A 21,395-nucleotide genomic window follows, 5' to 3' on the forward strand; every position below is an offset into this window, starting at 1 on the left:
ACCACTTGCGGACCAGTCACGTTGACTGTACTGCGGCAAAGTGGCTCGTTATCGTCTGGCGACGTAGACCTACGTCACCAGACATTCCCCTCTCTTGGTGGCGTGCGTGCACCGCCGGAGGCTCGCTCCCGCTGTATTCAGTTACAGCGGGAGTTGGGCCAGGGGAGGAGTGGCGGTGATCACCGCTGCTCATCCCCGATCGTCGGGGATCTAGTGTGGAAATCGTTTACGCAAGCGGGCGGATCTCCCAAGTGACAGGCAGGGTCAGATTGCAGGGTTCAGCATAGCTGAACCTGCGATCTGTCCCTGTGTCACTCAGTCACCTCCCCCCACACACGTTAGTAAGCACCAGGCATACATTAACCCCTCCCTCTCCAATAAAAATTAACTCCTTCCCTGCCAGTGTCATTTTTACAGTAACAGTGCATATGTATAGCACTGATTACTGTAGTAATGTCACTGGTACCCCCAAAAGTGTCAGAAATGTCAGTCAAGGGTCCAATCTGTCCGCCGCAATGTCGCAGTCCTGCAAAAAAAATTGCAGATCGCCGCCATTACTCGTTAAAAAAACACCAAAAATGACAGAAAACTTTACCTTATATAGTAAACGCAATAACTTTTGCGCAAACCAATCAAAATATGCTTATTGCGATTTTTTTTTTTACCAAAAATATGTAGCAGAAAACAAATTGGCCTAAAATGATAAAAACATTTGATTTTTTACATTTTTTTTTTTTTGGGGGGGGGGGGATTTCATATAAAAAAAATGTGAAAAATACTGTTATTTTTTCAAAATTGTCGCTCTTTTTTTGTTTATACCGCAAAAAGTAAAAATCGCACAGGTGATAAAATAACCCCCAAAGAAAGCTCTATTTGTGGGGGGAAAAAGTACATACATTTAATTTGGGTACAGTGTTGCATGACCGCGCAATTGTCCGTTAAAGTAACGCAGTGCCGAATCGCAAAATATGGCCTGGTCAGGAATGGGGTAAAACCTTCCGGTCATAAAGCGGTTAAAAATACGCTCATTGAGAATTCTTTTGTCAAAGACATGTAGCTAAATACATTTTGGCCTAAATATATGACAAAAATTGAATATATTGTATATTTTTTAACTGTCAAAGTAGAAAAACATTGTTATTTTCTCAAAATTGTCGATTTTTTTAATTAATATCACAAAAAATGAAAATCGCACATGTGATCAAATACCACCAAAAGAAAGCTCTGTTTGTGGGAAAAAAAGGACGTAAATTTTGTTTGGGTACGGCGTTGCATGACCGTGCAATTGTCAGTTAAAGTTGCACAGTGCCGAATCACAAAAAGAGGCCTGGATGTAAGACAGCAAAATCCTCCGGTGGTAAAGTGGTTAAGGAAGATAACATTGAGATTTATATGGAAATATAAAAAACCTAGAATTCAATCAGCTGTACTAAGAAAAGAAAAAACACAGGGGGGGTTGGCTATGCCAGATTTTAAAAGGTATTTTAAAGCGGTATTAGCACGGGTCACAGATTGGACATATCATTTGAAGGAAAAAACTTGGTCAAAATACACAATAGTCTCAGTAAAACTGTATTTCACAAGATGATTTGGATACTGCAACAATATTGACACTTTTCAAAAAAACACAAGTTCACCGACATTACAGATTTTTAATTTATGGGATTTCATACACAAACAGAAGAATTGGGAAATTAGTTCCCCTTTAATACCACTGACAGGGACACATTTTTCTTTACCGGAAAACAGCATATTATGGGGGGGGGGGGGGGGTGGATTAAAGATATTCTCAATAGAAGAATTGAGACATAAAATAGAGATTTTGTTACTTAATTAAATGAGGTATTATCAATTAAAGAACTTTATAAATACATTGCCTCACCCAATAACGTCAAAAGAAAACCTACTTCCATTTGAAAAAATTATTGATCTACAGGTGGTGCCCAGACACTGTACCTCCCAGATATATAAGATTCTCACCAAGATGGCAGGCCCTAAAAGCCCACCCAATTTGCGAAAATGGGAGGCGGAACTGGGTGCCACCTGGAATGAACAGGAAAGAATAAAGATATTGAATCTAGCCGATGGGACAGCAATAGATGTAAATACAATAGAATTGAATTACAAATGCTTATCCAGGTGGTATATAACTCCCATCAAGGCACATAAATGTCAATTGGATAAATCACTGCTTTGTTGGAGAGGATGTGACTTGATGGGAACAATGGTACACATATGGTGGGAATGTCAAAAAATCCAAGGATTCTGGGAAGAAATTAGACAACATATTCAGGGAATCACGGGAGTTGAGATACTTAAAACCCCTGAAGCTTTTTTTTATTACATAAGACCAATTTGACTATTAAACAATATAAAAAGACGGTTATATAACACTTAATATATGCTGCCAAATGTATGATACCTAAATACTGGTTAGCAAAGGAAAGTCCAGTAGTAAGAGAATGGGTATTATAGGCATAAAAGATTTATTATAGTGAATAATTATATCATTATGATAAAGATGGAATGGGAAAATTCAGAAACATATGGAAGTGTTGGGTAGAATTTAAGACCCCAAATAAATACAATGAATTAATGGGAAGTTAAAGTAAAGAATGATAGAGGCAAGGAATGGGGTCCAGAGGAAGGTGGGGGTAGAGAACGGGGTGGAGGAGAGAAGGAGGGAATAATATAATGTATTGTAATTTTTTAAAAGATTTTTTGGATAATTATGTATTGTGAAAACTAATAAAATATGTATAAAAAAAATTGTCAAGCATTTCAGAATAATATTGGAACAGGGCCATGTTTGTCTTGGTGTAGCATCCCCTCTTCTTTTAACAAAACTCTGTAAACATCTGGGAACTGAGGAGACCAGTTGCTGGGGTTGTAGGAGAGGAATGTTATCCCATTCTTGAGCATATGCTGCTCCTGGCTATATCTTTCAGGATTGATGTTGTTTTCCAGATATGCAAACTGCCCCTTCCATATTCACTAGTGCACCCCCATACAGTCCGAGATGCAGGCTTTTGAACTGAGCACCCATTACAAGCTGGAAGGTTCCTCTCCTCTTTAGTCAGGAGGATGTGGCGCCGATGGTTGCAAAAAAGAATGTCAAAATTTGTTTTCCACTTCGTAACAGACCATTTTAAATTAGCTTTGGCCCAGAGAATGCAGCGGCGTATTGGATAATGTTCAGATATGGCTTTTTCTTTGCATGATAGTGCTTAACCTTGTATTTTTTGATGGAACAGCACACTTTGTTCATAGACAGATTTTTAGAAGTATTTTGAGCCCATGCAGTGATATCCATCACATAATCATGCCTGGTTTTAACCACTTGCCGACCAGCCACCGTACTTATACAGCGGCAGGTCAGCTCTGTCCCGTAATACAACGTACCTGTAGTAGGGGCATGCGCGTGCCGCTGGTGGTGCTCACACATGATGATTGGCCACAGGAAGAGCCAATCAATGGGTCTGGTGGACGCGATGTCCTCCGGGCATCCGGGATCTCTCCCCGTGGAGGCAGACCGCTGTTCTGTCAGTGATGAACACAGGGATCCTCTGTTCCTCCTATTTAGGAACACAGTTCTCTGTGTTTATCTGGCAAGTCCATCCCTTACACAGTTTGAAAGCACCCCCTAGGGACACATTTAACCCTTTGATAGGCTCTGGTGTTAACCCCTTCCCTGCCATTTTTAGTAGTACAGTAACAGTGCATATTTCTACCACTGATTACTATAGTAATGTCACTGGTCCCCCCAAAAGTGTAAAAAATGTCAGTTAGGTGTCCGATCTGTCCGCCACACTGATGCAGTCCAGCTAAAAAGGGCTGATCGCCGCCATTACTAGTAAAAAAAAATGTAAATGACATAAATCTTTCCCCTAGATTGTAGACGTGATAACTTTTGCGCAAACTAATCAATATACACTTATTGGGATTTTATTTACCAAAAATATGTAACAGAATACATATTGGCCTAAAATAATCAAAACATTTGATTTTGATTTTTTTTTTTGTTGAGAATGTTTTATAGCAGAAAGTAAAAAAATATTGTTTTCTTTTTTTTTCCAGAATTGTAACTTTTTTTGTTTATAGCGCAAAAAAATAAAAATTGCACAGGTGATTAAATACCACCAAAAGAAAGCTCTATTTGTGGTAAAAAAGGGACATCAATTTTATTTTGGGTACAGCATCGCACGATCACGTAATTGTCATTTAAATTAACGCAGTGCCGTATCTCAAAAAATGGCCCGGTCATTAAGGAGGTAAAACTTTCCGGTCCAGAAATGGTTAATGCAGATGCTGTCTGAGGGCCTGAAGATCACAGGCATCCAGTATTGTGTTTCAGCCTTGTCCTTGGCACAGAGATTTCTCCAGATTCTTAGAATCTTTTGATGATATTATGTAGTGCCCATGATAATATATTTAAAGCCTTGGCAATTTTACATTGAGGAACATTATTCTTAACCCAATCATGTTACTGACTTTTGCCAATTAGCCTAATTAGTTGCAAAATGTTCTTCCAGCCCTTCCTTGTTAGTACCACTTTGCCAGCTTTTTGTTGCTCTGTCCCAACTTTTTTGGCATGTGTTGCTGCCATCAGTTTCAAAATGACCTTTTTTTGTTTTTTCTTAAAATGGCAAATTTTCTCAGTTTCAACATTTTATATGTTTTTTATCTTCTATTGTGAATAAAGTATAGGTTTATAAGATTTGCATTCTGTTTTTTATGTATATTATAGACAGTAGTCCCACCTTTTTTGGAATTTGGGTTGTACATGATCTTGAATTGTTTAAGCTTCCCACACCCTGGGACTTATGTCCTCTTTTATTGCCTTGACTCGGTCTTGGAGTATACTACCCCTGTGTCTTCACTTCCATTATTTTTTTACATTGTCTATTAATTTTAGGATCATTGCATCACTAATCATGCTTATCTCTCTACCTGTAAAGGGTTTATCAACTTACATTGTCAAAAAACATCAGTTTCCTTCTGTTTTTCTTTGAATTTGAAACTGATTTTACTTAGCTTCCTGGATTTTGGGACTGTGCTCAGCACTCACTATTATGTCCGCACTAGTGATCCTTGTGTTCCTAGCTTCCCCATCATGGAAATGCTTATTAGATCCTCATTGAAAATTGTCAGTAACCTCAATTCTGGCAGTTCTTGTGTACCAAGTGTCACTTCCATAGAGAGTATAGCAAGTACCCTTTTAGGATTCTAGAATTGATTGTTAACATTCTTCCGTTACATAATAAAAAATATATACAAAATGGAACACATCTATCGGCAATAAGTCACAACAAGGACAGAAATACATTTACTAAAATGATGAAAGTTTGCTGATTGGGCAAACAAAACGCGTCATCCATTTGACATCAGAAGTTCCCAAGTGGTGTGGCAGGCTATCCTGTGATCCATGTAAGCCTGTTTGTTCAGCGGGGAGATATTACCGGATTATTTGCAAAGTTCCGGACCAGCTGACTACAATTGTCTCAGGCCCTTTCATCCAGGATTTTTGCTAACTGAACCCGCTTCCAAATCTACAGCTCTTGGCTTATTACAAAGGAAGCCGGAAGACATCTACCTTCAAGCAGGATCAATGGATGACGATTGACACCCGATGCCCCGAACCTGTCAGAGGTGGTTTCATTATTAAAAACGAACTATCAATTTGAAAAGGCTATCGCCATCAACCAATTGAAGTTGCAATCCTTCAACTCCCAATGGAACTTCTGGGCAACAACATTGTAGACCAGTTCTAATGTACTGACATTATTGTTCTTTACTGCATCCTTACTCCACTGTACCTCACCTAACCTGTACCTTTCCCTCCCTCCTCTACCCCTCCTCCTCCCCCACCCACGGGACAGGCACTGTTCGGCTTGTACTGTTATGTTTCGTTAAGCCTGTACCATGTCAATATGTTACTGTATTTGTACGGTTGTTCATTTGCAATGTATGCATTTAATTTTCAATAAAAATCATTTACATAAAAAAAAATGGATGACGATTGGGAAATCAAGGCATCCGAGCAGTGAGTGAATACTCCCAAATTACATTTCCTTTATATTGGTGAACCCCGCAGGGTTCCTGCATTTTCGCCTGCCTCCCTTATCTCCACTTACCATGGATATGATCATTTGCTGATATGGATTTTACACTTTATTTTCACTAAAGCCACATTTGTTTAGTTTGAAGCTACCTTGTGGAGGGACTACAACCATAATCCCATGCAATCATTGACCCGTGCATCCTAGATGGATTTTTTACTAGGACAGCCTATTGTCTGTCATTTGTACATCTCAATTGTATCAGCTTGATTGGATGCTTCTCTTGCTGTGTATGGTGCCTACACTTTATATTGATTGGAGGAAGAAAGATACCTTTTCAGGTTTTACATATGTGACATAGTGGACTGCGCCCACCAGTTTATGTCATCTGTATCATCCTGATTGGATGCATCTCTTGCTGTGTATTGTGCCCATATTCTATATCGATTGGAGGAAGAAAGATCCCTTTTCAGGTTTTTTATATATGTGACATAGTGGACTGCACCCACCAGTCTTTGGTAGGGACGGATTGCACCTAAATGGGGTGGGTGCAGCCGTACTGGGTGCGATGGCCAAAAAGTTAGAGGGGCTTTTAAACTAGGGAATGGGGGGAGGGTACAGATGTAGAATTAGCCAGTGGAAAGCAAGTTTCAGAGGGCAGAAATGGGGGCATTAGCGGTAGGGTGTTTGGAGCTCCTATACCCAGGGTGGGTACGGGGAAAAATCAAGAGAGCAGCCTAAAAACATCAAAATTACGAGGCTTATATACCAATGCCAGAAGCCTGGCCAACAAGATGGGAGAGCTGGAGCTGCTGATGTTTGAGGAGGACTTAGATTTTGTGGGGATAACTGAGACTTGGTTTGACAGCTCTCATGACTGGATGGCGACCATTCAGGGGTATTCCCTTTATCGCAGAGATAGAGAGGGTAAAAAAGGGGGAGGGGTATGTTTGTATATTAAGAACAGTATACAGGTAAATATGAGGGATGATATTAATAATGGAGCTATGGACGAAGCAGAATCCCTATGGGTAGAGCTTCAAAGGGAAGGCACGGTGGGGAAGGTAATATTGGGCGTATGCTATAGGCCCCCAAACCAGAGGGAGGAGGGTGAGGTGGACCTCATGTTACAGATAGGATTGGCAGCAAGGATGGGAAATGTCATTATAATGGGGGACTTTAATTATCCTGATATAGACTGGGCAGAAGGAACCGCGCATTCAGCCAAGGCTCGGCAGTTCCTAAATGTTTTGCAGGACAATTTCATGGGTCAGATGGTGAATGCACCGACAAGAAACAATGCGGTACTTGACCTACTGAATACCAACAATACAGACCTGCTCACGGATATAGAAATACGGGACAACTTAGGGAACAGTGACCATAGGTCAATTGGTTTCAGTATTAATTACAGTAATAGGAAACACAAGGGTAATATAAGGACACTGAATTTCAAAAGAGCCAATTTCCCTAAACTGCGCTCGCTGCTAGAAAATATCAAATGGGATAGAACCCTGGGAACAAAGAACACGGAGGAAAAATGGGAGTGCTTCAAGAGCATACTTAACAAGGGGGTGGGCCAGTGCATTCCACAGGGAAATAAATTTAAAAGAGCAAAACTAAACCCTGGGTGGCTAAACTCCAACATAAAAATGTATATTAGAGCTAAAGAAAGGGCCTTCAAAAAATACAAGACTGAGGGGTCATTGGCAGCATTTAAGCACTACAAAGAGTGTAATAAGAAATGTAAAGATGAAATCAGGGCGGCTAAAATAGAACACGAGAGACATATAGCGGAGGAGAGTAAAAAGAACCCCAAGAAGTTCTTTAAGTATATAAACAGTAAGAAAGCAAGGCCAGAACACATTGGCCCCATAAAATATGATAAAGGAAAAATGGCCACTGAGGACAGAGAAAAGGCGGAAGTGTTAAATAATTTCTTTTCTTCAGTCTTCACAAAGGAATCGGGGGGCTACACGAACCCCGCTTGTAAGGCCGAACTAAATAATACACCTCAGGAAGTGCCGCCATGGCTAACAGAGGATAGACTTAGAGCTAAACTAGAGAAACTTAACATAAATAAATCCCCGGGACCGGATGGCTTGCACCCAAGGGTTCTTAATGAGCTCAGCCAGGTGATTGCCAGACCATTATTCTTGATCTTTAAGGATAGTTTACAGACAGGTATGGTGCCAGCTGATTGGAAAAAAGCCAACGTGGTACCAATATTTAAAAAGGGGCCGAGATATATCCCGGGTAACTATAGGCCGGTCAGCCTAACATCAGTAGTCTGCAAAATTTTGGAGGGGATGATAAGGGACCACATACAAGACTTTAGTAATGAAAATGGTATTATAAGTAGTAATCAGCATGGATTCATGAAAAATCGTTCATGCCAAACCAATCTATTAACCTTCTACGATGAAGTGAGCTGCCACTTAGATAAAGGTAAGCCTGTGGATGTGGTGTATCTGGACTTTGCAAAGGCCTTTGACACCGTTCCCCACAAACGCTTACTGTACAAACTAAGGAAGGTAGGTATGGACCATAAGGTGAGTACCTGGATAGAGAACTGGCTCCAGGGGAGAGTACAGAGGGTGGTGATTAATGGGGAGTACTCTGATTGGGCGGGTGTGGAAAGTGGGGTCCCCCAGGGTTCTGTCCTGGGACCAATCCTGTTTAATTTATTCATAAATGATCTAGAGGAGGGGATATCTAGTACAATCTCAGTATTTGCAGATGATACTAAATTAGGCATGCCAATATCTTCTATGCAGGATGTGGAAATCTTGCAAGCAGACCTGAACAAAATAACGGGGTGGGCAACTACATGGCAGATGAGATTTAATGTAGAAAAATGTAAAGTAATGCACTTGGGGGCCAGAAACCAGAAACCAAGCTACTCACTAGGGGGGGAACCTCTGGGTGAGTCTAGGATGGAAAGGGACCTGGGGGTACTGGTAGACAACAGGCTTGGAAGTGGCATGCAATGCCAAGCCGCTGCAAGCAAAGCCAACAGAATACTGGGTTGTATAAAAAAGGGGATTCACTCCAGAAATAAAGAGATTATTCTTCCACTCTACAAGACTCTGGTCCGGCCACATCTGGAGTATGCTGTCCAGTTCTGGGCACCGGTCCTCAGGAAGGATGTGCTGGAACTGGAGAAAGTCCAGAGAAGGGCAACAAAAATAATTAGGGGAATGGAGGACATCAGCTATGAGGAAAGACTACAAGCACTGAACTTATTCTCTCTGGAGAAGAGACGATTGAGGGGGGATATGATATCAATGTACAAATACTGTACTGGCGACCCTAGCATAAGGAACAATCTATTCAGAGAAAGGAGATACAATAAGACACGTGGCCACTCACTAAAACTTGAGGAAAGGCGGTTTAACCTTAAAGTGTGTAAGGGGTTCTTCACTGTAAGAGCGGTAAGGATGTGGAATTCTCTTCCCCAAGCAGTCGTATCAGCGGGGAGCATTGATAGTTTCAAAAAACTATTGGATGGACACCTTAAAGACCACAACATACAGGGGTATACAATGTACGGTTAAAAGCAAACACACACACACATCATAGGTTGAACTGGATGGACTTGTGTCTTTTTTCAGCCTCACTAACTATGTAATACTATGTAAAAAATCTGTTTTTTCACTGGATGGATCATTGGCTTGCATGATCTATATGTTTTTTTCAATTTCCTTTTACACAAACTGGCCAGTTATTATGATTCCTTTCATCAGTGATTTCCATTAGCAGCTCAGTACCTTGATTGCATGAATATATCTAATTGGTTTCTAATGACCCATACACTTGACCATTGCTGATTAGATTGGATGTTAGCTCTGTGAATTTAGCTGAAAGTGTTTCCACAGACGTTCATGATGCCACCTAGTGGCCAGTAAAGCACTTTAGTTCACTGTTGCTTCCATATCACATCCAACCTAACCAGCGCAGCATGGTATCATCAGGCCTATGAAATGTCTATTGTTCAGTTTGCTTTTGTCATTTAACCTGCTACACCACTTGGTTCATTTTAGTAAATGTATGTATGTCCTTGTTGTGACTTATTGCCGATAGATGTGTTCAATTTTTATATATTTTTTCAATAAAGATATTCATTTTTTAGCCTATACCGCTTGGATTTCCTTCCCAATCTTTTTCTAGCTTTCTTGCTACCATTCCTTTTGTTACAGGTAACTATTTATTGGGAACCCCACACCCCCTCTTTTTTTGAAGGGGTGAGACGGTGAGGCCATTATCTCCCTGTGACACCCCAGCTCAGTCTGGTTTTTGCTGTTGTTTGACTATTTACCTCTTAGTTTGAGCTGCAGAACCTGAATTTTGGACAATGCACAAAACTGGTCCTTTGTCTACCAGATCCCTTTCCTTACACCTTTAGGGTCCTTTCACACGGCCGCTCAGCTGCTTTCCGTGTGTCCGCAAATCATCCTATTTTTTTGCGGATGATTTGCGGACATCAATGTAAGTGAATGGCACTGTGGGTGTCAGCGGAATACCATCCGCTGACACCCGATTTTCCTCCTGTCAGTTCTGTTCCGTTTTTATGAACGGAACAGAACCCTATTTTTCCTTCCGTGTAAAAAACGGAAAGGAAGGAAAATCGGATGTCAGCGGTGTCATCCGCTGACATCCGCAGTGGCATAGACATACATTATGTCCGCATATCATCCGCAAACGGATGGGATGATATGCGGGCACACGGAGCGCATGACAGAAAGGTCATCCGCTCCGTGGAAAAAAAAAAAAAAGTCCCGCAGCGGACCTTTCACACGGAGCGGCCGTGTGAAAGGAGCCTCAGACATGTTTTTTTTTTTTTTTTTTTTTTTTTTTGTTTGTTTTGTTTTTTAACCCAGAAGAATTCTTTTTCCTTCACTTGGGTTTTGTTGTGTGAAAAAAAATGATTTCCAAGCCATAAAGGGATCTCCATATGAGTCAGTCTTGTAAGCTGACTCCAGCTACACTTCAGTAGAAAGTGCAATACTTAGTTTCCATAGAAAATAAATATTCCACCTGTCATTGACTGATGTATCCTCCTTAGCCTGGACAACATTGGCGGTCTGATATTGGGAGATTACTAAAACTGGAGCACCCAGAATCTGGTGCAGTTGTGCATGGTAGCCAATCAGCTTCTAACTTCACCTTGTACAGTTAAACTGTGGTAATAAAATGTGGAAGATAATTGGTTTCTGTGCAGAGCTGCACCAGATTTGGCTTACGTCAGTTTTAGAAAATCGTTACTTGATCCCTGCACATTGATTTTTCCCTGCTTATACTTTGAGGGTCTTATTTAGGAATGGAACTTCCCATAGGTGAGAAACTCTAAGTTATAGGACCAATTTATTGGGAGAAATATTGTCCTTCTCTATGTCAGATTGATTATTAGTTATTCAATCAGACAGGCTGTACTCTGGTCTCCTTTTCATCCCTTTAGCTCTGAGGTCCCTTTACATCATGTTACAATATATCCTCACATAGCCTTTCCTTTTGTATTGGTGTTTTATTCTCCCCACTCCTTCCTTAAAAGGGACTTGGTATACTCTCCCTTCTTGTTTTACATTCAAAGTCCCTTTCCCTCTTTCCATTTAGATTACTGTTGTGAGGAGTGTTATATTTTGAATATTTTGTTCCCTGAAATCACGGCTTAAAGCTAAACTCAATTTTGTTTTTTTAACTGCTCATTTTTGTCTAGAGGAGAGCAAAGATATACTTTCTTTATCCTCCAATCCTCCCGGTTCAAGACCAGGTCCTGCGACTCCTACCTATCCACCCCCCACCCCCCGTGGTCTAGCAGTCTTGTGCAGTAGACACAGAGAAAGAGATGTACACTGAACAGGCAGTTGGAACTTCACAGCCAGCCATGGGTCCAGGACCTCAGATCGCCACCGCAAACAGTATAAAAGAGAAATGGCCGCACACCAAGCGATGGCTCACGATTGAACAAGGATGCAAGGTACAGCAAAATGGATGGTAGACATGTTTCACACGACTCACAGTGTGCTTGGTTACTACTAGTGAAACATGTCTACAGCAGTACATTGCATCCTTGTTCAATAAAGCCTTTCATCATGAGCCATCGCTTGGTGTGCAGCCTTGAGTCTTGTGCAGTAGACTGTTCCTGAAATCATCATGCCCATAGACCTGCTCTGGATGTGAAGATGTCAGGAACAGCCCACCGCTGGATTGTGGGGGAATGCTGTTTGCTGCTAGAGTGGAGGATCAGATGGGTATACAGCTTTTTGCTCACCCCTTCACAAAATTAGCACATTCTCGCTGCATGGAAAAAAAATATAAACATGTGCCCGGAGTTTAGCTTTAAAGTGGTTGTAACCCCTACAGGTAATATACAGAGATTAAAAAGTATATAAACTACATTAAAAAAACCTACATAAGTTGCATCTGTTTTTCTGAAATCCTTTCAACTGTACAGCTGTTCAAGGTTCACACATCAAAAGCTATTTCTTAGCTTGCAGAAAGCTGGGAGTGGGAATCTCTGATGTCACACACTGCACAGCACAGACCTGAGTGTAATCTGACACCTAAGTGGAGGGAAAGGACACATTCCCCCTACACAGTCTTATAGGAAAACATGCAGTCACCTGATGTGTGCTGGAGGGGGCTGGGGCCATCTTCTAGCATTGTTTGGTGTTCAGATTAATTGTCAGAAGTGACACATGCAGAAAGCAGAACGATAGAGCAGACAAGATGCATGCTAGGCGATTTGGATTGAGGCAGGGCCTTAGATATTTTTTTTTCAGCCTTGAGTACCCAGAGAATAATAATTACCATGCCTACCACGCTGTGACAAATTGTGGTGTGTGTGTATGGCCATATGGTGTGACCAAATCCCCATATTTACTTTAATAAGAGCAGTTGTTTTTAAATAGCCTTGCAAGATTTGAAAACAACTTTTTTCTGTGTATGTGTGCGCTATTATATTGTTAAATTTATATACAGTATATACTGCACCCTCAGCAGGCACATCTGTTAGTGAAGCAAATAGTAAACATGGCTTCGATGTCTGGTTTCTATGGAGGTCAGTCTGTAAGGCTGTTTTTTTTTTATTTATTAGGGCTGATCTTTTGGATAATCGGGGGTGTCCTAACCTAGTACAGAGAAAGCTGCTTTGCCTCTGTATGTCCCCAGGCTTTGCCATTGTTTCCAGGTGGTTTTCAGATGAAACCAAAGTTGAGTTGTTTCAAAGAAACACACAACACTATGTGTGGCGAAAAAGAGGCACAGCACACTAACATCAAAACCTCATCCCGACTGTGAAGTATGGTGGTGGGGGCATCATGGTTTAGGGCTGCTTTGCTGCGTCAGGGCCTGAAAGGATTGCTATCATCGAAGGAAAAATTAATTCCCAAGTTTATCAAGACATTTTGCAGGAAAACTTAAGGCCATCTGTCTACCAGCTGAAGCTCAACAGAAGATGGGTGTTGCAACAGGACAATGACCCAAAGCATAGAAGTAAATCAACAACAGGCTTACACAGAAGAAAATACACTTTCTGAAGTGGCACAGTCAGAGTCCTGACCTCAACCCGATTGAGATGCTGTGGCATGACCTCAAGAAAGCGATTCATACCAGACATCCCAAGAATATTGCTGAACTGAAACAGTTCTGTAAAGAGGAATGGTCAAGAATTACTCCTTTCCGTTGTGCACTTCTGATCTGCAACTACAGGAAACGTTTGGTTGAAGTTATTGCTGCCAAAGGAGGTTCAACCAGTTATTAAATCCAAGGGTTCACATACTTTTTCCATCTGCACTGTGAATGTTTACATGGTGTGTTCAATAAAAACATGGCAACATTTCATTCTTTGTGTGTTATTAGTTTAAGCAGACTGTGATTGTCTATTGTTGTGACTTAGATGATGATCAGATCACATTTTATGACCGATTTGTGCAGAAATCCATATCATTCCAAAGGGTTCACATACTTTTTCTTGCAGCTGTATATCGTTACAGGCAAAAAGTAGTATTCAAACAGTAATAAAACATCCAAGTGGACAAACATAAGACAGAGTATTTTTATAAACCATAGTATTATTGTGGTGCATTGCTGATGGAGAGTTATATATTTTACATTGGGAGCCGATGGCTAGGTCCCCCAAAAGTCCAGACACCCCGAGGGGAACTAGCTGTGTCCAGACCGGAATCAGCTATTCTCTTTACTGTTCTATCAGCAGGGCCACTACTAGAAATCATGGGGCCCAGTACAGACTGCGGCTAAGCCCCAGTTTTTCTGTCCTTTGGCCACCAACCTTAAATTTGAAATACAGCTGGAGGCTACTCACATGCCATGGCTCTGACAATTTTGCATCGCAGCCATGGAAAATTTGACACAGCACATTGAGTTGACTATCCTACTGTGCCATTCAAGTCAAAAGGGGCCATGCCACAACTGTAAGCCAAACACTTGCTTGTGGGTGCAGTGCATTAGCACCATTATACACTGCCACTTGGCTTGAGAAAGAGGCATTAAGGGGACAACAGGGTCAACTCCTGAACACCTGAGAGTAGCTGCACTCCACTGTGGATCACTTTTCAGAGCTTTGGACAATGTGAACCCAGCCTAATAGCAAATGAATGAACAATGCTCCCGGTTGGTTCATACCAATCTGCCACTCACATTCTCTGGGTGCTGGCTCAGTTCATAAGAAAATAGAAACTCCAGACAATTACTCTCCAGTAGCCACCTTTAAAATGTAAATCTAGGCAAAACTTTTATTTTATTTTTGGATGAAGCAAGGGAGGGTTATCACCCTGTCGTGTTTTTTTTTTTTTTCCCACCATCTGCATCCTATTGTGGAGATTTTCCTTCCTTGGGGACCCCAGGTCACCAGAACTAGTGTTCTCATTGGGCGATTTCCCCTCTATTACTGTTCTGGGGACAACCCAAAATTGTATATATTTTTTTTTACTTTCACTTTTAATGATAATAGAAAACAGAACAAACAGAGAGGGTGAATCTCCCTAAGGGGGGCACAGGCAGCAATAAAAAACTGACAATCAATCTAATCCCTCTCCACACAGTTTTGTCTTTAGTTAGACATTAACTGCTTCTGGACCATTTTACTGCGGCAGGCAGCCCCTCCTGAGTGAACCGACATAGTACTACATCGGTCGTGAACCTGGGACTAGGGGGCAGGAGCCCCCTCTAGCCAGCGGGGATGCCGATGCTGAGAGAGAAGGACAGGTAGCTGTTGTAAACATAGCTGACCGTTCTTCTCTCTGGAATTATCACAGAGCGCCTGTGATCCTTCTTTAACCACTTAAGCCCCGGAGGATTTGGCTGCTAAAGGACCAGGGTTTTTTTTGCGATTTTTTACTGCGTGACTTTAACGGACAATTGCGCGGTCGTGCGACGCTGTACCTAAACGAATTTGACGTCCTTTTTTTCCCACAAACAGAGCTTTCTTTTGGTGGTATTTGATCACCTGTGCGATTTTTTGATCACGCGCTATAAACAAAAAAAGAGCGTAAATTTTGCAAAAATAACAATATTTTTCACATTTTTTTATATGAAATTCCCCCAAAAAAAAAGTAAAAATCAAAAGGATCACAGGTCTCTATGGTCATTTCAAAAGCCCATCCCCCCACAGTTAGTAAACACTCCCTTAGGCTTACATTTAGCCCCTTGATCACCCACTAGGTTAACCCCATCCCTGCCAATGTCATTATTACAGTAACAATGCATATTTTTAGCACGGATTACTATAGTAATGTCACTGGTCCCCCCAAAAGTGTAAAAAATGTCAGTTAGGGGTCCGATCTGTCCGCCGCAATGTCGCAGTCCCACTAAAAATCGCAGATCGTCGCCATTACTAGTAAAAAATAAAATTACATAAATCTTTCCCCTAGCTTGTAGACGTGATAACTTTTGCGCAAACCAATCAAATAACGCCGATTGAGTTTTTTTTTTTTACCAAAAATATGTAGCAGAATAAAAATTGGCCTAAAAGGATGAAAAAATTAGATTTTTTTATTTAATTTTTTTTAGGAATGTTATATAACAGAATTTGAAAGATATTGTTTTTTTTTTTTCAGAATTGTCGCTATTTTTTTGTTTATAGCGCAAAAAAATTAAAATTGCACATGTGATCAAATACCACCAAAAGAAAGTAGGGGAAAAAACTGCTCATACGTTTCATGCTGAACTAATGCTTCCTCATAATGCATCCATAACACATTGCGTCATGAGTAAGCGTTAGTTCAGCATGAAACGTATCAACAGTTTTTTTCTACTACTTTTACTGTGAATAAACTTTTTGTATATTAACAGTGGTTACTGTAGTGAAGCTGTCCAGCCTAGTAACCATAGATGTGCGCAGCCTATTGCATTAGGGTGTGCAACCCCAAAGCTCAAACACACATGTATGTGTGTATACACACACACAGGATATATTCATATACTATATATAGTACATACAGTATCTCACAAAAGTGAGTACACCCCTCACATTTTTGTAAATATTTTATAATATCTTTTCATGTGAAGAAATTACACTTTGCTACAATGTAAAGTAGTGAGTGCACAGTTTGTATAACAGTGTAAATTTTCTGTCCCCTCAAAATAACTCAACACACAGCCATTAATGTCTAAACCACTGACAACAAAAGGAAGTACACCCCTAAGTGAAAAATGTCAAAATTTGGCCCAATTAACCATTTTCCCTCCCCGGTGTCATTGTATTAGTGCTACAAGGTCCTAGGTGTGAATGGGGAGCAGGTGTGTTAAACTCTCACTCTCTCATACTGGTTACTGGAATTTCAACATGGCACCTCATGGCAAAGAACTCTCTAAGGATCTAAAAAAAAAGAATTGTTGCTCTGCATAAAGATGGCTAGGCTATAAGAAGATTGCCAATACCCTGAAACTGAGTTGCAGCATGGTGGCCAAGACCATACAGTGGTTTAGACATTGCTAAGACATTGCTAAGATTGCTGAGTGTAGACCTGAGAGGTTCCTAGGTGTTTGAAACAGCATTCAAACCGCAGGTCGCCTCCCATAGGGAAGCTGCGGACCCGTTCTGATAGGAGCAACACAAGTCGCTCCGACTCAGAAAAAGGGTCCGGAGCTTCTTTGGGGCGACCAGGAGGCGACCGCCATAGACTTCAATGTTATGAAGTCCGTGGCGGCCGCTCCGAGGTCGCGGCGCCCCAGTGTGAACGGGGGCTTAAATGATTTGTAGTGTTTGTTTGCAGTAGTTCCTAATAGCATGAGGTCTTCAACTTCAACAAAGTTTTAGCTCAGAATAAATATCTAGATGTGTAAATGGTATCCTCTTTTAAGAAGTGTTCATTATTACAATCCTCTTCTTAGACGTCACTGAGTTAGGCTAGCAAATGGCATGTAGTATGGAATTGATTATTTTACTGTCAAATGGGTTCTTGCTGTTGCACGCTATTTTTTTCCTGTGTTCCAAATCCTTACAGAAAACTGAGAAACCTCGTCAAATTTCATCAACAAATACTTATTATCTAAAAATATAATTTTGCCAAACTGCTAGCTCTTTCTTGTAGGATTGTTGCTCTCTCTGCTGAAAAAAACAATACCTAATAAGAAATCAGTAAATTAATATTGAAGGTTTTGTGCCATCATTTTTTTTCTGGACTCCTTCAGATGTGATGACTATTTATTCTCATACAATGCAAATTTTATTTCTGACAAGCCAAGTTCATTTTCATAAATTAAATTGTTCACAACAAAAGGTCTTAGATACATTCTATAATGTTGTGTAAAAAATTGGAGACCTTCTCAAAGGTAATGAGTGTAGTCATACATACATACATGCATGGGATAGAATACAGTACATGTAACTGTTTTTTTTTTTTTTTAACTTTCCAGAGAGTTGTGATGATCATCACTAAAAGTTTATTTTCCTAAAGGTGTAGAAAAGTATGCATTTAACTAAAACAGGATAAACAAAAACAAGTTAACAATCTCAAACTTATCTGAAATATTTGTTTTAATAATTTTAAATGATAGCGTAGGTATAGATGGAGAGATAACTTCATGAGAACAACTAACGAGGAGACATCTCTCATCTTTGATTAGACCAGGCCTTGGATGAACTTTTTGGCATACTTGACTGGCTGCTCCTGCACAGTGTAGTAAGTCCTTGTCTCTTCTTAATTAGAAGAGGGAAGGACTGACCCCGCTACAGTTCAAAGCACCCATTACCTACCTCTAGTGTAGACTAAAGTCCAGATATTTTCCCAAATTAATCAAATCACATTTCCTTCAAATCACACTTGACTGTTTAGGCAGGTTCAATTGTACAGTGATGATTATGGCAGACTCAGTTTTACAGTGATTTTTATGCTAGATTAATGTATACAGGTATGTTCATGGCAGATGCAATTATTCCATTAACAATTTAAGCAGCCGTTGTCATGATATTGATTAGAATCAATATAGGAACATTTTGTACTTTGTTCATAATTCATTTCTTTACTTTTTTATTTATTTCTATTTTTTTTTCCTTTTTGTCTTTATTGTTGTTTTTTTTATGTGGATCCATTTCTCATGTAGTTTACAGTTAGACTCGATCCACACTAGCGCGACTTGTCAGCCTGACAAGTCGCGCTCCCTCGCGGTCCATTGACTGCTACAGGACCCGTTCTAATAGGAGCTATACAAGTCGCTCCGACTTAGAAAAAGGGTCCTGTACTACTTCGTGGCGACCTTGGAGCGACTTGCATAGACTTCCATTATGTGAAGTCCATGCAAATCGCTCCGAAGTCGTGGTGCATGGGAATGCACAAGTCGCCCCCGAAGTAGTAAGGAGTCGTGCCGCCCCAGTGTGAACCGAGCCTTAGAAGAAGACTTAATTTTGATATTGTTCCTAGTAAATACTTAAGTTTTAGTAATAAGAACAAACCCATAGCAGAAAATATATCCAGATATGAATAAATGTATATTTTGTGTATAACTTCACTGTTTTTTTTTTTTTTTTTTCCCCTATTGTAATTCAGCACTGTATTTTTATTTCTGCAGTGTGGAGGGTCTTGCATTTTCCTCCATTACCAATACACCCAATTTACTAAATTTTCTGAATCCTGTTTTTATACACCTTGCATCTGTTATGTTGTTTAATCATAAGAAAGATGTATTGATATAATGTGTATTACCGGTAATTTTTCTTTTATAATAATACTGAATAGATTAGCTAAGCTTTGTTAAGTATTAGGTACACTTTTGAACAGAAAAACAAATAGCTTTGTCTAAACATCTTTGTATCTCAGTTAAGGCATATGAACTGTAGACAAATAAACTTTAAAAATTATTTTTATACATATTGTTGTTTGCATAACAAATTACTTTTATGCATATTGCCAATTGCATGCCAATTTGATTCAACAAATTCTTTACATATGGGGCCCTATAAGGCAGCAAATGTACTTTGCTCCAAAACTAGTACTTAGCCATCAACCAATCTAAACCCAAGAACAGAAATTATTTTTATTGCAAGTTACAAGTCCTTAGATGTAGTTGCTGCATTTGCTTTATTGTTTAGGCTATGGAAACAGCTTCTTTTGACCCTGCTAGATAGCCAGAATCCTGTTTAAATTGCTGCATACTAAACCAAAATATCAAACAATTTTATCAGACTTTCAAGTTATCCTCTTTAAACTACAGAAGACATCTTCCTTATGTCATGACATTTGGGAAGTGGGCGGGTGGGTTAGGGGTTCTGTAGTCAAAATCGGGAGAGCACTGTAGGAATACAATGCTGTGATTGGACATTGTAACCCTAGGACAGGATATGGGGTATTGGCAGAATCCCCAGAATAAAAGACTGAAAAAGAAAAAGGTATTGGCAGTATCACCAGATTAAAAGATTGAAAAGGGAAATATATCTAAATATCTCTAAGGGCTGACATGCCACAATATAATACATTTATTTTTTTGGAGTTTAGGCATCTTTTCATTGAGAAATGTAAGTAGGATGCTGATATGTTTTCTTAAATGTTACTTTGCTGTTCAGAAAATTCTACTTAAACAAAGATATCATTGTGTAATGCTAATTGATATTGTCTGAATGTAGCAGTTTTTAATTGCTCTATATTGCCATTCTGCAGTAAGTAGTCTGCAGGTTATATTGTAACAATTACCTCAAAGCCCGAAATTCGGTTTGAAGCAATTTGGGTTGGTTACAGCATCCAGACTCAGCCATAGTGTCATGAAAGTCTGATTTACAGGAGACATGCCATTGTTCAAAGTTCTCGCTTAGACATGCTGAAACTGTGCTTTCCAGAATTTATATTGTTTTTCTGTACGGCCATGGCTGGTCCAAGTGCACCAGTGTCAAACTTTTAGCTGTGCCTATAAATAATAGGAGCAGCATGTCCAGATTCAAGACTGTGGATTATGGTTCAGTGACTGTGACGTATTGATATGCCTTGCCTGACTTATTTTCATGCTTTAAAGAACTCTTATACATGGCTTAGAGCCACTGCAATTGCAGAAAAACCCACCGCTGTCCTTTCATGAAATAAACCTACAAAGATCTAGCAATGATTTATGTGAAAATCAGCACACGTCCTTGCAAAATATCTTCCAATTTCCAGCAAATGGTAGACTGCAAAAACACAAAAAGCTGCTTTATTCTGCATTTAGAGTTAGTCAGACTTTCTACATCTTGTGTTATTTTATGTATAAACTGCCTCAAGGTGTCAATTCGTTTATGTGGAAACAGATTTAAAGGTGAAAGGAATAATTGCTAATTTACACAAATATAGTATAGGGTGGATGCTGTTAAGCATTATGGATGTGATGCTTTAAGGTGTGTGGATGTGGCACTGGGTCATGAGATATAGATATACAGTGGATAAAATAAGTATTGAACACGTCATCATTTTTCTAGGTAAATATATTTCTAAAGGTGCTATTGACATGAAATTTTCACCAAATGTTGTTAACAACCCATTGCATACATACATACAAAGAAACCAAAACAAATAAGTTCAGAAATTAAACTATGTGTAATAAAAAGGAAAAAGTATTGACCAAAAAAACCCAACAGCAGGTTTGGGAAATTGATTTTGAGTCCATCTTTAACCCGGAAAGGTCCAACTAGCTCATCTTTAATAATACCAGCCCATATCAGTACTCCACCACCACCTTGCTGGGGTCTGAGTTGAAGTGGGGCTCTGTGCCTGTTTCTGATCCAGCCACAGGCCCATCCATCTGGTCCGTCAAGAGTCCCACTCATCCTATCAGTCCATAAAACCTTTGAAAAATCTGTCTTTAGATATTTCTTGGCCAAGTCTTGACGTTTCAACTTATGTGCCTTGTTCAGTG

General features: G+C 40.0%; 1 protein-coding gene across 3 annotated transcripts in view; it reads left to right on the forward strand.

Moving 5' to 3' along the window:
• Positions 1–21,395, forward strand: part of PARD3B (par-3 family cell polarity regulator beta) — a 2,025,707-nt gene that overhangs the window by 854,305 nt on the left and 1,150,007 nt on the right. The window lies entirely within an intron of this gene.

Source organism: Pelophylax lessonae (assembly GCF_965119305.1).
Source record: "Pelophylax lessonae genome assembly, chromosome: 6".
Taxonomy (NCBI): domain Eukaryota; kingdom Metazoa; phylum Chordata; class Amphibia; order Anura; family Ranidae; genus Pelophylax; species Pelophylax lessonae.